General features: G+C 55.1%; 1 protein-coding gene across 6 annotated transcripts in view; it reads right to left on the bottom strand.

Moving 5' to 3' along the window:
* Positions 1–9238, bottom strand: part of TTLL1 (TTL family tubulin polyglutamylase complex subunit L1) — a 30337-nt gene extending 21099 nt beyond the window's left edge. For 2 of the 6 annotated variants that reach the window (XM_075553523.1, XM_075553527.1), the window contains exons 1-2: positions 9147–9237; positions 2622–2694 (exon numbers count right to left, since the gene is read on the bottom strand). The gene's annotated coding sequence lies outside the window, so the exon portion shown is untranslated. Of the gene's footprint in view, positions 1–11; positions 31–2621; positions 2695–8979; positions 9060–9146 lie in introns of those variants that run through there. The other 4 variants (XM_075553526.1, XM_075553528.1, XM_075553524.1 and 1 more) reach the window with 4 other exon arrangements.
* Between the last annotated feature and the right edge of the window lie 3564 nt (positions 9239–12802).

Raw genomic sequence — 12802 nt, 5'->3', positions numbered from 1 at the left:
TGTGTACAAACCTGACCCGAGGGAGTGGGTGGTAGGAGTCCTGGCTCACAGTCAGGATGATCTGACTCCACACTGTGTGCCTTCCACACGGCCAATCGCTGTCCTCGGGGAACCAGAGACACCAGTGGGGACTAAGTGACCAGTCAGCCAGCAGGCAGGCCCCACATCACACATGGCAAAGCCCTACCAGGACTAGACCCTCAGATGCTGGGGACGCTTAGCCCAGAATACTGGTAGATCCCGGACAGACAAACATGTACATTCACACACACATGCATAAACAGAATCACATCAAAGCCAACTGCCCAGGGGATCTGACCTTTCACTCTTTGCTTTCAGCCCCTGCTGCCCTAAGTCCCAGGCAATTCCTGCTTACACTCTGCCCCCTAGAGGCCAACCGCAGAATTGGGCTTTCTACTGGGGTACTTGCCCTCCTCAGCCTTGGGGTCCCTCCACCACATAAATCTCACTGGTGATTTTGGACCACCCACCTGGTGTGGGGGTGGGGAGAGCAGAAGGCAAAATAAAATAAAAATTTGGAAAATGGTAAGGCATCCCTCTTCCAACACAAGTAAACACTCCCTGCTATTGCTGCCTCATAGCCACCCTCTAGGACAGGGCAGGACTGCCCCTGTGGGTTTCCGAGACTGTGACTCTGAGGGAACAGAAAGCCTCGTCTTTTCCCTGAGGAGTGGCTGGTGGTTTTGAACTTCTGACCTTGCAGGTGGCAGCTCAATGTATAACCACAATGCCACCAGGGATCCTGTATCACCCTTTGATAATACACCCCCGAACCCTCTTTTCAGCCAAACCTCACAAGATCTATGGGCAGCTGGTGCCTGTAAGAAGGCTCAGGAGGCAGGAGAGGTTAGGATGGATGGATGGATGGATGGACGGATGGTTGGGAGGAAGTGAGGGGTGCTGTCACCCCACTGAGAGGACCCCAATCAGTGTCACAGACAAAATGTGTACAGACTCTTGGCTGGGAAACCCATGTGTTTTGAGAACACTCACCCAATGCCAATAAACTGACAAAATAACAATACATAGAGTCCATCACAGTTACACGTAGGATGTAAATGATAAACGGCTTCTGGTTATTCACTGCCATCAAGTCAATTCCAATGCACAGCATCCGGATGGGCCAGGGTCGAGCTGCCCCTGTGGGTTTCCCAGACTGTACCCCTTTGCGAGAGCAGAAAGCCTCGTCTTTCTCTCAAAGGGCAGCGGGGGTTTGAACCAAAGCAAAGTCACAGCCATGGAGTCAATGACAACTCAGAGACCCTGTAGGGCAGGGCAGACTGCCCCTACTGGAGTAGACAGACTTCCTCTTGAGGCAAGGCTGGTGGTCTCGAACTGCAAACTTGCAGATCACAGCCCAACGCATAACCACTGTGCCGCCAGGGCTCCTGGCTGCTCCTGGGTCTGGGAGCCTCACATTCGAAAGGCAGATGGGTAAACTTGAGGAGGGTTCAAAACCTACGTGGGGAAATGTCCATGATCTTTTCAGCCCGCGTTTCCATGAGCTTTTGGAAGCCCCTCCTGGCGTTGCTCCACGCTATTTATTTTTGGAGAAGCACTTAGCTGCCTTTACATTGGCCTCTAACTTACAGCGCCCCTCGTGCCACAGGGTGAAACTGCTCTAGAGGGGGTTCTCGGGAACTCTGCTAGCTAGCAGGCTACCCGACAGGACTGCAAGGTCTGCAGTTTGAAACCACCAGCAGCTCCTCAGGAGAAAGGGGAGGCTTTCTTCTCTCAGAAGGCATTAGCTGCCTCGGAAAGCCACAGGGGCACTTCTGCCCTGTCCTATGGGTCCCTGTAGGTCCGCTTCAGCTCCATGGCAGTGAGTTTCGTTGGTTTTATCTTTACGGAAAGGAGACCTGGAGGAGTGGGGGCTACATGTTGAGGTGCTAACCTCAAGGTCACGGGTTCAAACCCCCCAGCTGCTCTGTGGGAGAAAGACTGAGTTATCCGCTCAGTAAAGATGTCAAGTCTCAGAATCAGGGCCAGTTCTACTCTGTCCTCTGTGGTCGCAGGGATCAGAATGAATTGGATGGCAGGGAGGTGGGTTTTTGGTTTTGTACACAGAAGCCTACTGATCCGGAGACCTTTTTGCCATGGTAGGGTTGGGTAAAGCCCAACCTCCAATCTGAGGTTGGCCACCCTGTGGGCCACCCCGGGGCCTTCTCTGTATGTCCTTGGCAGGGTGCCGGGCCTCAGAGGAGGTGCAGGACTGAGCCCGGATCAGGGTGGGGGTGCGGCTTTTCTCCCGGAATACAGCCCTCGATGAACTCGCGGTTTTTATGAAGCCCAAAGGCCAACACTGACCCTGAATCGAAGCCGAGGCGGTGAGGGCGCAGGGACCGCAGTACTGGAAATGGAGCCTCGGAAACACGAGGGAGGGGCGGGCGGACACCGGGAAAACGTAACCAACGTCCGAGGCCCTCTGTGCGCAACTGTCCAACCAGAGACCACACTCGCGCCCACCGCGCCCATGCCCACTCACGGGGCGCGCAACGTGTCATGAACACGGTCCCCCAAATCACAAGGAAGCAGTACTGGGGGGGGGGTGTAGACAGCGAGGCTTTCCCCCCCGGGGGGGGGGGTCGGGGTTCACCTACCATGGGAACTCAGGGAGCCCGCGGGGACATGGAGCCTCTCCGCAGCTTCACTGCCTGCGCTGCGCTCTCGCACCTGAAATGAAAGGCATGGCGGATGAGATGCACGCAGCACCAGCGCCAGGAGGAACCCGGCAAAACGCCCGGTGGCTGCTCTGTCCCCCATGTCGTCTGCAGCAAGTGCCCGACAGAAATCTCTGGGAACCCGCTCACCTGCGGCCGCCCCTCCGCCCCTGGCGGCAGAGGGGGGAACTGCAGGCCCACGAGTCCCCTTCCCATCGATCGCCTCGTGCTGGCAACCACCCGGCCCAGGTCACCAGCAGTCCTCCGCTTTGCTCCTCCTCTGAACCCTGCCCTCACCCAGTTTTCCCCCTGGTCTTCTAGACTGTTGTTCGTGCACCCAGCACAATGGACACCCATTCAACTGTTTCTCCTAGGACAGCTCGGCGACATCGATGGCATTCTGTGAGCTGTGCCACCTCTCACCCTCGTTCTCCGAGTTGCTTCACCCCAGGGAGAGAAACTTGCAGCCCCACGGGGTTCCTGGCCAGTTGCTGCTGGCACTTTGAGCGCCAGGAGGTGGTCCTTAGAAGGGCATTTTCAACAATTCACACTACACAAAGGAGCCCTGGGGGCGCAACGGGTTAGGCATTGGGCTGCTAACTACAAGGTTGGTGGTTCAAACACATCAGCTGCTCCATGGGAGAAACAGGAGACTGTCGGCATGGCCACTTCAGACAATGTTCTTCCAAGATCCTATTTCTCTCTCTGCTCCAGCTTCAAATCATCCTTATAGCCAGGGGTGTGGCTTAGTGTACACACACACACACACCCTGTTTGCATAGTCCCACCCATTCATTGGTGGGAATTGCGGAGACTTGGGTAGAAGAGCTGTATTAAGAAATTTCCCTCCACCAGGTGGCTGTGATGGTTAAGGTTATGGATCAACGGTTTGGTTAGGTCATGGTTATCAGTGGTTGGGTGGTTCGGTAAGAATGTAGTGTGGCAAATATGTGACGACGCAGTTATCCTCCATTCTGTTCTATGACGTAGTCACGTCCAGGAGGTAATCTGGAATAGGCACTGTTGGTTTTAAGGAGCTTCCTCAGGGTGCGGCCTGTCTCCCACTGTATGGGTGCTCTGGACAAACTTTCTGGCCCTTGTTGTTCGAGTTGGATCCTGCACCCAGCTCACCATCTTCTGGCCTTCAGTTCTTGGGACTTGAGCCCGCAGCCCGCCATCCGACTTGCTGATCTTGGGTTCGCTGCTCCTGCAGCTACTTGAGTGGGGATGCACCACCAGCCTAACAACTGACCCGGGGTTTGGGGCATGGCGCCTGCTGGCCTCTCCCACGGGGTCAGCCATTCCTCGAGCTCATCCTTGCCATCACACGTGTAGGCGGTGGCTCTTAAAAGTTAGTGGGGGAAGGGCCACTATCTTTACATTCCACTTTCCAGTGAATATTTTGAAGTTTCCTTGCGCATGCGTGCGTGCATGCGTAAGAGCGGGAGCCCTGAGAGGCACAGTGGGTTAAACAATGGGCAGGTAATTGAAGTCATTCAAAGCGACCAGCCACTCCATTCAGAAAGATGAAGGGGTCTGCTCTTTCCATAGTTACAGCCTTGGGGGAGGGCGGGGGAAAAACGAGGAGCTGATACTAAGGGATCAATAGAAAATACATGTTTAGAAAATAATGATGGCAACATATGCACAAAGATGCTTGATACAATCAATGTAGGAATTGTTATAAGATCTGTAAGAGGCCCCAATAAAATGATCTTTTAATTAAAAAAAGAGAGAGAAAAAGATTTCCAGCCTCAGAGCCCTCTGGAGCAGCTGTAGTCTGTCCTACAGGCCGCTGTGAGTTGGAATACCCTGGACGGGTCTGAGCAGGAGGAAGCTTCTCCACAGGGCTGCTGGCTTCTGCGGGTGGCTGTGGGTGCGCCTGCACACAGTAGGTTCTCAGAAGAGCTCACTGAGAGGAAAGATGTCAGGCAGAAAGAGCTGGGTGCTGAAGGCTTCCTGGGTCCAGCTCCATGTGCTCCTCCCACCCCGGCCCTACTCCCCGGGGGGCACAGCCCACCCTCACCGAGTTACATGGGGCAAGTTAGTTTTACCACCTAGGGCTGCTCCCAGTGGGAATCGCTTAAACGCCGCACAGCCATCACGTGCGGAGTTCTACAAGTGTCGGGCCTGGGGTGGGAAGTTCACAGGGATCATTCCTTAACGGTGCTGTGGGCAGGGGTCTCCATTACAGGTGAGGAAGGCGGGGCTCAGATAGCAACGTGCAGAGGAGGGAGAAACTGCAAGCTGCTGACAACCTACACTGCCTCCCTCCCACACTGACGCTGCTAGTGTCCACGTGTCTCCCACGTCATGGGATGTGGGGTGGCTGATGTCTATCCCAGCAGTTTCCACGGCCAGAGACCCCAACGCACCCACTGTCGTTGAGTCGATTCTCATGCAACCCTATTGGGCAGAGTAGAATGACTCCTTGGGGTTCTGAGACTAATTCTTTACAGGAACAGACCGCCTCATTTTCCTCCTGCAGAGCAGCTGGTGGGCTTGAACCACCGACCTCGAGGTTCATCTTCTAATGGTTAACCTGCTGTGCCACCAGAGCTCCTCAGGAAACTACAAAGGGGCTTGAAAATGTATTTGTCGAATTGACAAATAGATCCCGGGCCAGTGCCACACGGCAGAAGACTGGCCGGCTCCTTCTCAACCCGATTTCATAGAGGAAGAAATACCTTGCCCTCAGAAAAGAAGTCCTTACTTACATAATTGATAGGGAGAGAGACAGAGCCCTGGTGGTGTGGCAGTTACAGGTCGGGTTGTGATTTCTGTAAGGTCGGCAGTTTGAAACCACCAGCCGCTCCGAGAAAGAGAGAAAGACGAGGGCAGCTACAGTTTTGGAAACTCACAAGGGGCAGTTCTATTCTGTCCTCAAGGGTCTCTATGAGTCGCCATCAACTCAGTGGCGATGAGGTTTTGAGAGGGAGAAAGGTTACCCTCTGGGAAGCTCACAAGGGGCAGTTCTACCCTGTCCTGTAGGGTCCCTGTGAGTCAGCAATGGCGAGGGCAGTGAGTTTGGTTTCCTTTCTAGAGCTGAATGCTTGGCTGTCACTTCCTTCTAAGGCAGGAAACAGGTTAAGGGTCCGCCTGACAGGTGACATCTCTGGGGCCTCACGTGAATGGACGTGACTCACTCATAGGCCACCTTCACGACAGAGCACCATAAACCCTGCCCAGGGCGCCATCATCACACGGAGCACCGCTGGGGCTGCAGCAGGCTGCCACCAGGAGAGGTACACCAGCCATGGAAAGCCACCCTGGAACCAGAACAGTTGGTCACTGTCAGGGCACAATCTGGGTCACATTCCCCAGCAAGTGGGGGTGGTGACAAAAAAACAAATCAGTGGCTGCAGGCGGACACCCACTCACAGCAGCACTGGGAACCCTGGGTGTTCCGTTGGCCAATTTTGCAAGAGTAGCTTGCCAGGTCTTTCTTCGGAGGCACCTCAGAGAGCACTGGGGCCCCCAACCTTCCAGTTGGCAGCTGAGCACTTTCACAAGCCTGAGAACAGCTTTGCATCCGGGCAGCCCACAGCCCCCTGCAGCAGCTTGGTGCTCGGTTCCAGGCTTGCATCTGGGATCAGCAGAGAAGGCACTCCCCTGGCCAGACCAAGAGAAGTGGAAGGGAGGCACACATTCCCCTGAGTGCTTACACCCACACGCTTGCCATCATCCGTGGCCCTGGGGGAGAAATGTCTACAGGCTGGCTTCGGAGATGCTGTTGCTCGTTGGGTTCCAGGCCTCCTGGATCCAGCCGTTAAGAGTCTGGGGGTTGTTCCCTGCCCCGGAGCACGTCAAAGTGAAGCTGGCACCGCACCTTGGTTTGTTCGGGCTACAACAGGACGATGAAGGGGTTCGGACATGATGAGAAAGACCAGCATGTGTCTATGTCTCTCTCTCTCTCTCTCTCTCTCTCTCTCTCTCTGACTCCCAGTGAAACGAGGTGAGCCTGTGTTCGTTCTCCCAGCATCATCCAGATCTCTCCTCACATTTCCCAGCTGGTCAGCCCCCTGGGCGTCCTCGCTGCCTGCCCTGCTGCACTCACTGCCCCAGAGCATCTTCTCAAACACCAACATCTAGTCATTAGTCAGCCCTCTGCTCAAAACACCCCACCCCAGAGATTCCTCACGGCAGTGGGAGGGGGAGGTGTGGCAGCCCTCCTATACCTGCCAGGCTGCGCCCCCCCCCCCCCGTGTGATATCCCCACAGCCCCCCGCCCCTGGCTTTGTCTGTCTCCTCCAGTCCCAGGCCTTCCTCTGGCCCATCACACCCACCACACCACATCCTGGCAGGCTCTGCTCTTCTCACACGCCCACGCCCACGCCCAACCCAGGACCTAGGTCTCTCCAAAAAGGCTTTCCCAATCTCAAGGCCTCCCCCCACACCCCCGTCCCCGGGCCCTCACTTCTGCTCCTGAGAGCCAGCCTGCACCAGCAGGCCTGGAGCCCCTTAGAAAGCCCAGCTCTGGAATCTGCTCTCCAGGTGGTTCCAGGTCGGGCTCCCATGTCAGGTCCAGGTGACGGCACAGCCACGCCAGCTCCATCAGAGAAGAACAAAGGTTCCGTGCCAGAGTGAGGTGCCCGCCAGTGGAATGCCAAGTCCCTGTGACACCACGTGACAGGGTAGCACCACCATCTTTCCAGATGTGGCTTTGCAGGTCTTCTCCTAGGAAGCTGCTGGGAGCGTTCGAACCGCCAACCTCTCGGCTTGCAGCTGAATGCTTAACCACTGCGCTACCAGGGTTCCTGCAGAGAAGACTGTCCCACCGCGTCTCTTGGTGAATCTCACACCCAGAACAGTGTTGAGTGACAGCGAGCACCCTAACGACAGCTGATATATGAAGGACGTTAAAGGAACGAGCTCCCTCCACACACACTCCAGGAAGTGCTGCATGTTTCAGGCACTGGACTGGGCCACCCCTCGCCCACCAGATGGGGCTGCTTCAGCTGCAAAGAGAGTGCCCTCATCAACCAACCACGGGGACTTCGCAGCTTGGTGTGGCAGGGCAGGAGCCTGGGGGTACCACTTGGTCCCACGAGTGTGGCAGCATCACTGGGGCACATGCTTTGTCAAGAAGTCTGTCGTCTCCTGGAGCTCTTCCTGCCTCCAGACAAAAGCCAAGCCAGCCACTGGGGAGACCCACTGAGCCACAGAGAAGAACCCACGGCCAGTAAGAACCATTTCTCTCTCCTGGGTCTGGCCCCTGCTACTGGAGATATTCTGATCACAAACAATCACAAGCTGGGCCCTCTCCCACACCTGCATTCTCTCCACCGCATTTTCTCTGAACAGGAGGTGAGACCGAAACCCAAAGCTCAACCCACTGCCATCGAGTGGATGCCCACTCAGAGCGTCCAGCGTCCCTGTACGGCAGAGCGGAACTGCCCCCGTGGGTTTCAGAGACTGTAACTGTTTACAGGAGTAAAAAATTAAAAAAATAAAATAAAAAGCTTTCCCCCACAAGGAGGCTGGTGGTTTCAAACCCGGGACCTTGCGGACCTCAGAGTAGAAAACAACAGAATAGAGATATCACCTCCACCTTCCTCTGCAAGAGGCCATGACTGTGACCATGTCCACATCTCCAGTGGGTGACAGCACTGGCCCCCAGGGTTGCTGACCAGGCCCTACAGTCCCACCCCCCAGCACTGTCAGCGTGCTCAGTACCTGCGCCCTGAACAAAGCAGCCACCTGGTCTGCTCACAGGAAGATTATAAGGATGGGACACTTTTCCACTGGCGGTAACCCCCTGCAGCGCCCAGCTCCTAGGGAGTAGATGGCAACCTCAGGCGCGACCACAGCCCCATCGTCCCCATGGGAAACCAGTTAGCAAGTACTGCCTGTCACTCCGATTCTTGGTGACCCCACGTGTGTCCGAATAGAACTGGGCCTGTAGGGCTTCCATTGGCCGATTTATGGGAAACGGACACTCAGACCTTTCTTCCGAGGCGCCTTTGGGTGGGCGCGAACTGCCAACCTCTCTTTGGGTTGGCAGGTAGTGCGTGAACCGTTGGCACACACACATACTCCGCCCTCACCCCCACCCCCACCCGGCGACTCTGATGGGCAAACAGGGGGGAGGAGGCGAAAATGGCTTTGTCACAGGCACCCTGGGAGGGCGGGGAGGAGTCTCCACCTCCTGCCCAGCGCTCTGGCCACAGGTGCACCGCGCCCCGCAAAAGATGCCACCAGAAACAATACAGCCTGCAGAAGAGGAAACAGGTCCCGCACAGTGAAATTGCGGGGAAACCGCAAATCATCCGAGAAAGAGTAATAATCATGCATTTACAATAATGGCGCGGCGCGAGGCGAGGCATGGGAAGCCGGCGGAGGAAGCGGACCGTGGTCAGCGGCGACTCTCCGGGGGGACGCCGGCGGCCGGGCGCTCACGCATGCGCCCTCGCGCGCCCCGCCCGCCCGCACGGCCACACCCTCGGGCGCGGGAGGCGGCCTCACCTGGGGCTCCCTGCGCAGAGGGAGGCGGAGGAGGGTGCTGCAAGGTGGAGCGGGGCGGAGGAGGGCCGCGCCCCGGCCCCGCCCACCAGGGGCCGGCCTTCCGCGCACGCGCGCTCCACTGCCGGGGCGGCGCCATGGCAACCACAGCCGCGGCCGCGGAGCCGGCGACTGCTTCCGGGTCATGCCTCGGGTCGTTTCCGGCGTTACTTCCTCCTCGGGGACGCGGTGCTACGCCCTCCAGCCTCGCTCGCCGGAGCGGCCAGCAAATGGGCAGAGAAGGGTGCGGCCTGCTGGAGGAGGCCCGCCGGGTGGCCATCGGCGGGGAGACTGTTAACCCTCTGCTTCCCGCGCTCCTCGCTTCCGACTCTGTCACGTTGGGACTGGCGATGGCGCCCACCTTCGAGGGTGCCGTGGTGCGCGGCTGAGAAAACTAGACTCCCTGCCTTCGAGTCGATGCCGACCCATAGCGACCCCACGGACAGGGTAGAACTGCCCCTGTGGGTTTCCAAGCCCGGAACTCTCCACGGGAGTACAAAGCCTAGTCTTTCTCCCATGAAGCAGCTGGTGGTTTTGAACTGCTGACCTTGGAGTTAGCAGCCCAAAACATAACCACCACTAGGGTGGTCGGCCTGCTATGTAGTAATAAATGGCCCACGCAAAGGTCAGCTTTTATAAAGGGTGCCCTGAGCCCCGGGGCAATACTCTTTCCTAAAATAAACAGTGGGAACCCCTTCGCTTATGAAGCAGCAACCTGCAGTGGGTGGGGTGGGGGAGGGGGGATTTACCAGATTTTAAGATTGGTAAAGCGGACCACCATTGATAAAACTCATATCCTGGCAAAATAGCCACATGACAGCCAAAAACCGTATACCCTAGCTTGTCGTGCATTCTTTCCCCCAAAATCGGAACTTTTTAAAAACATCGCGGGACACAGAAAAAATTGTTCAAGTCCCTTCAACTCTGAGTCTCCCTTCCCTTGCCTGTCACATGGGGATGGCACCTACATGGTAGGGTAGTGGAGAAGGCTGAAAAAAAGATTCCTATACGGTGCTGCACTTGGTGCATAGCCCACTGAAGTGCTGTCTTGGGTCCTGGCAACCACGTGGAACTGAGTAGAAGGGAGCTGTGTCATGCGGGGAGGCTGGTCAGCAGGCCCTTCATTGCTCTACTGGGTGGGTCCGAACCATCAACCTTTCTGCCAGCAGCCCAGAACAGACTGCTTGTGCTACCCTGGAACCTGGACCTTATAATAGCAGTTGCTCAAATACACCTCTCACTCCGCTGTAAAAGTCTACTTTTGAGAATACTTGGAGGGGGAGGGAACAGCGTTGAATTGGACTTAGTGGTGACGGGAATCTCAGCTTGCTTGTTATAATCCTTTCCCCTATGAAATAGGAATAATTCCATCTCTAGGAGAGTTGAAAAGACTTTACATTCCTGATGAGTAGCATCTAAAACCAGAATCCAAACTCCGAGCCATCCAGTCAATTCCAATTTACAGCCTCCCTACAGGGCCTGTGGGTTTCCAAGACTATGTAAAGGATGAGAAAATCTGATCTTTCTCCTACAGAGCACTTGGTGCTACCAAGCTGCCAACGGTGAGAGCAGTCCTACATGTAATCACTCTGCACCAGGGCAGCATCCAGGAAGGCGATAAACGCATAGGACCCTTTCCTTCTCCCCACAAACAGCATGCCTCCCCTCCCCCACAAACAGCATGCCTCCCCTCCCCACCAGCACTCAAAACCCCGGGGACGCTGATACCGACCACGGGAGGAGCCCAGCATCACAAGGAAGAACAATTTGTAGAAAATGGGCCGCACAGTCTCAATAGGAACAAACCAGAAAACTGAGTGACTCTCCGTGTAAACGTAATGGTGTAAATCTTGGTGTTCCAAACGAAACTTCACTGGCTCTCTCTTGCCTTAAAGATAGTACCCAGACTCCTGAACTCAAAACTAAATAACTCGCAGTCACCAAGCAGGTTTCAACTCATGAGGTTGTTGGTAGGAGCCCTGGAGTCAGTCTCAACTCTCAGCAGCCCTGTGCACCACAGACAGGAAACCGCCCGGTCCTGCTCCACCCTCACAAGGTGGTTCCGTGTGAGCCCATGGTTGCACCCACTGTGTCCATCCACCTCCTTGAGGGTCTCCCTCTTGGTCGCTGCCCCCTCTGCTTTACCCAGCACGATGTCCTCCAGGGACTGGTCTCTTCTGACAGCATGTCCAAAGTACCAATTCTCACCATCCTTGCTCCTAAGGAGCATTCTGGCTGTCCTTCTAAGACAGGTGGGTTTGTTCTTCTGACACTCCGTGGGACTTTCAATATTCTCTGCCAGCACCAACCTTCAAATGCACCGATTCTTCTTTGAGCTTCTTGACCTACTATCCAACTTTCTCATGCATAAGAGGCGCTTGAAAATACCATGGCTGAGTCAGGTGCACCTGAGTCAGGTCCTCAAAGTAGCATCTTTCTTTTTCAGCACTTTAAAGAGGTCTCGTGTACAGATTCACCCAATGAGATGTGTCATTTGATTCAACTCAGAGCAACCCTATAGAATGGCAGTTCTTAACCTGTGGGTCATGACCCTCTTGGGGGTCAAATAACCCTTTCACATGGGTCACCCGATTCACATCAGTAGCAAAATGATAGTGATGAAGTAGCAACGAAAATGATGTTATGATTGGGGGATCACCACCACATGAGGAACTGTGTGAAAGAGTCACGGCCTGAGGAAGGTTGAGAACCACTGATGTAGAAAAAGGTAGAAAACTACCTCTGTGGTTTTCCAACTCTTAAATCTTTGGCACGTCTTGTCTATCTCTTGTGGAGCGGCTGATGATTTCAAACTGCTGACCTTGTACCCACCCCACCACCAGGGTTCCTACCCATTCTCTGTTGTATGTTTTAAAGTTTTGATGTAGGGCTAACCTTGGAGACAATAGTGTAAGGGCCGCATCCGTCCTGCTCCTGCATCTGCAGGGAGAAGTAGAATCCAACCCCCCAGCAGCCCAAGGCCAATTGCCACAAAGCCAAGGTCAGACATGACGCCACCCTCCATCCTTTGCTGATGCACCTTTTCCTCCCATCCCACTCCATTTCCCCACTGGGTTTGATAACCCATTGTCACGGTGACACAAGATTCACAGACAATACTCATAATTATGGGGTATACTCATAAATGCTCATAAATATGTGGGAAAGTGAAAGTATCTGCTGATGGCTCTTTAGTCCATAACTTTGCAACGCTCACCAAAGTGATTGGGTGGGAACATGCAAATGAGGTATAGCCGACTCTGACTCGGGGATTGGTCAGCTTTGTCTTTCCTGTGGGTATAAAAGAGCCATCCCTCTTCCCTTGTGTAGCCCAAGGAGGTCAGATGTGGCCCCCACGTCATTTCCTCCAGGGTGTGGTAGTTACAAGATCTGGTGTCAATTTGAGAGGATTATGAGTGAAGGGGTGGGGTCTGGCCTGTCAATTAAGATATAATCAATGAGGCCTCTGAGTGGTTGTGGCCTTCTCCTGAGAATTCTGGGAACTCTTGTATTTCCTCCTTGGAGGCAGGAGACATACTCTCTCTGCTCACTCCCTGAGAGATGCTCTAACCACACGACACATGAGGCTACCCCCTGGGAACTGAAGAAGCCACATGGAC

This window comes from Tenrec ecaudatus, chromosome 6 (genome assembly GCF_050624435.1).
Source record: "Tenrec ecaudatus isolate mTenEca1 chromosome 6, mTenEca1.hap1, whole genome shotgun sequence".
Taxonomy (NCBI): Eukaryota; Metazoa; Chordata; class Mammalia; order Afrosoricida; family Tenrecidae; genus Tenrec; species Tenrec ecaudatus.
Note: the sequence above shows the minus strand (reverse complement) of the source record. Positions and strands in the feature narration are given on the sequence as shown.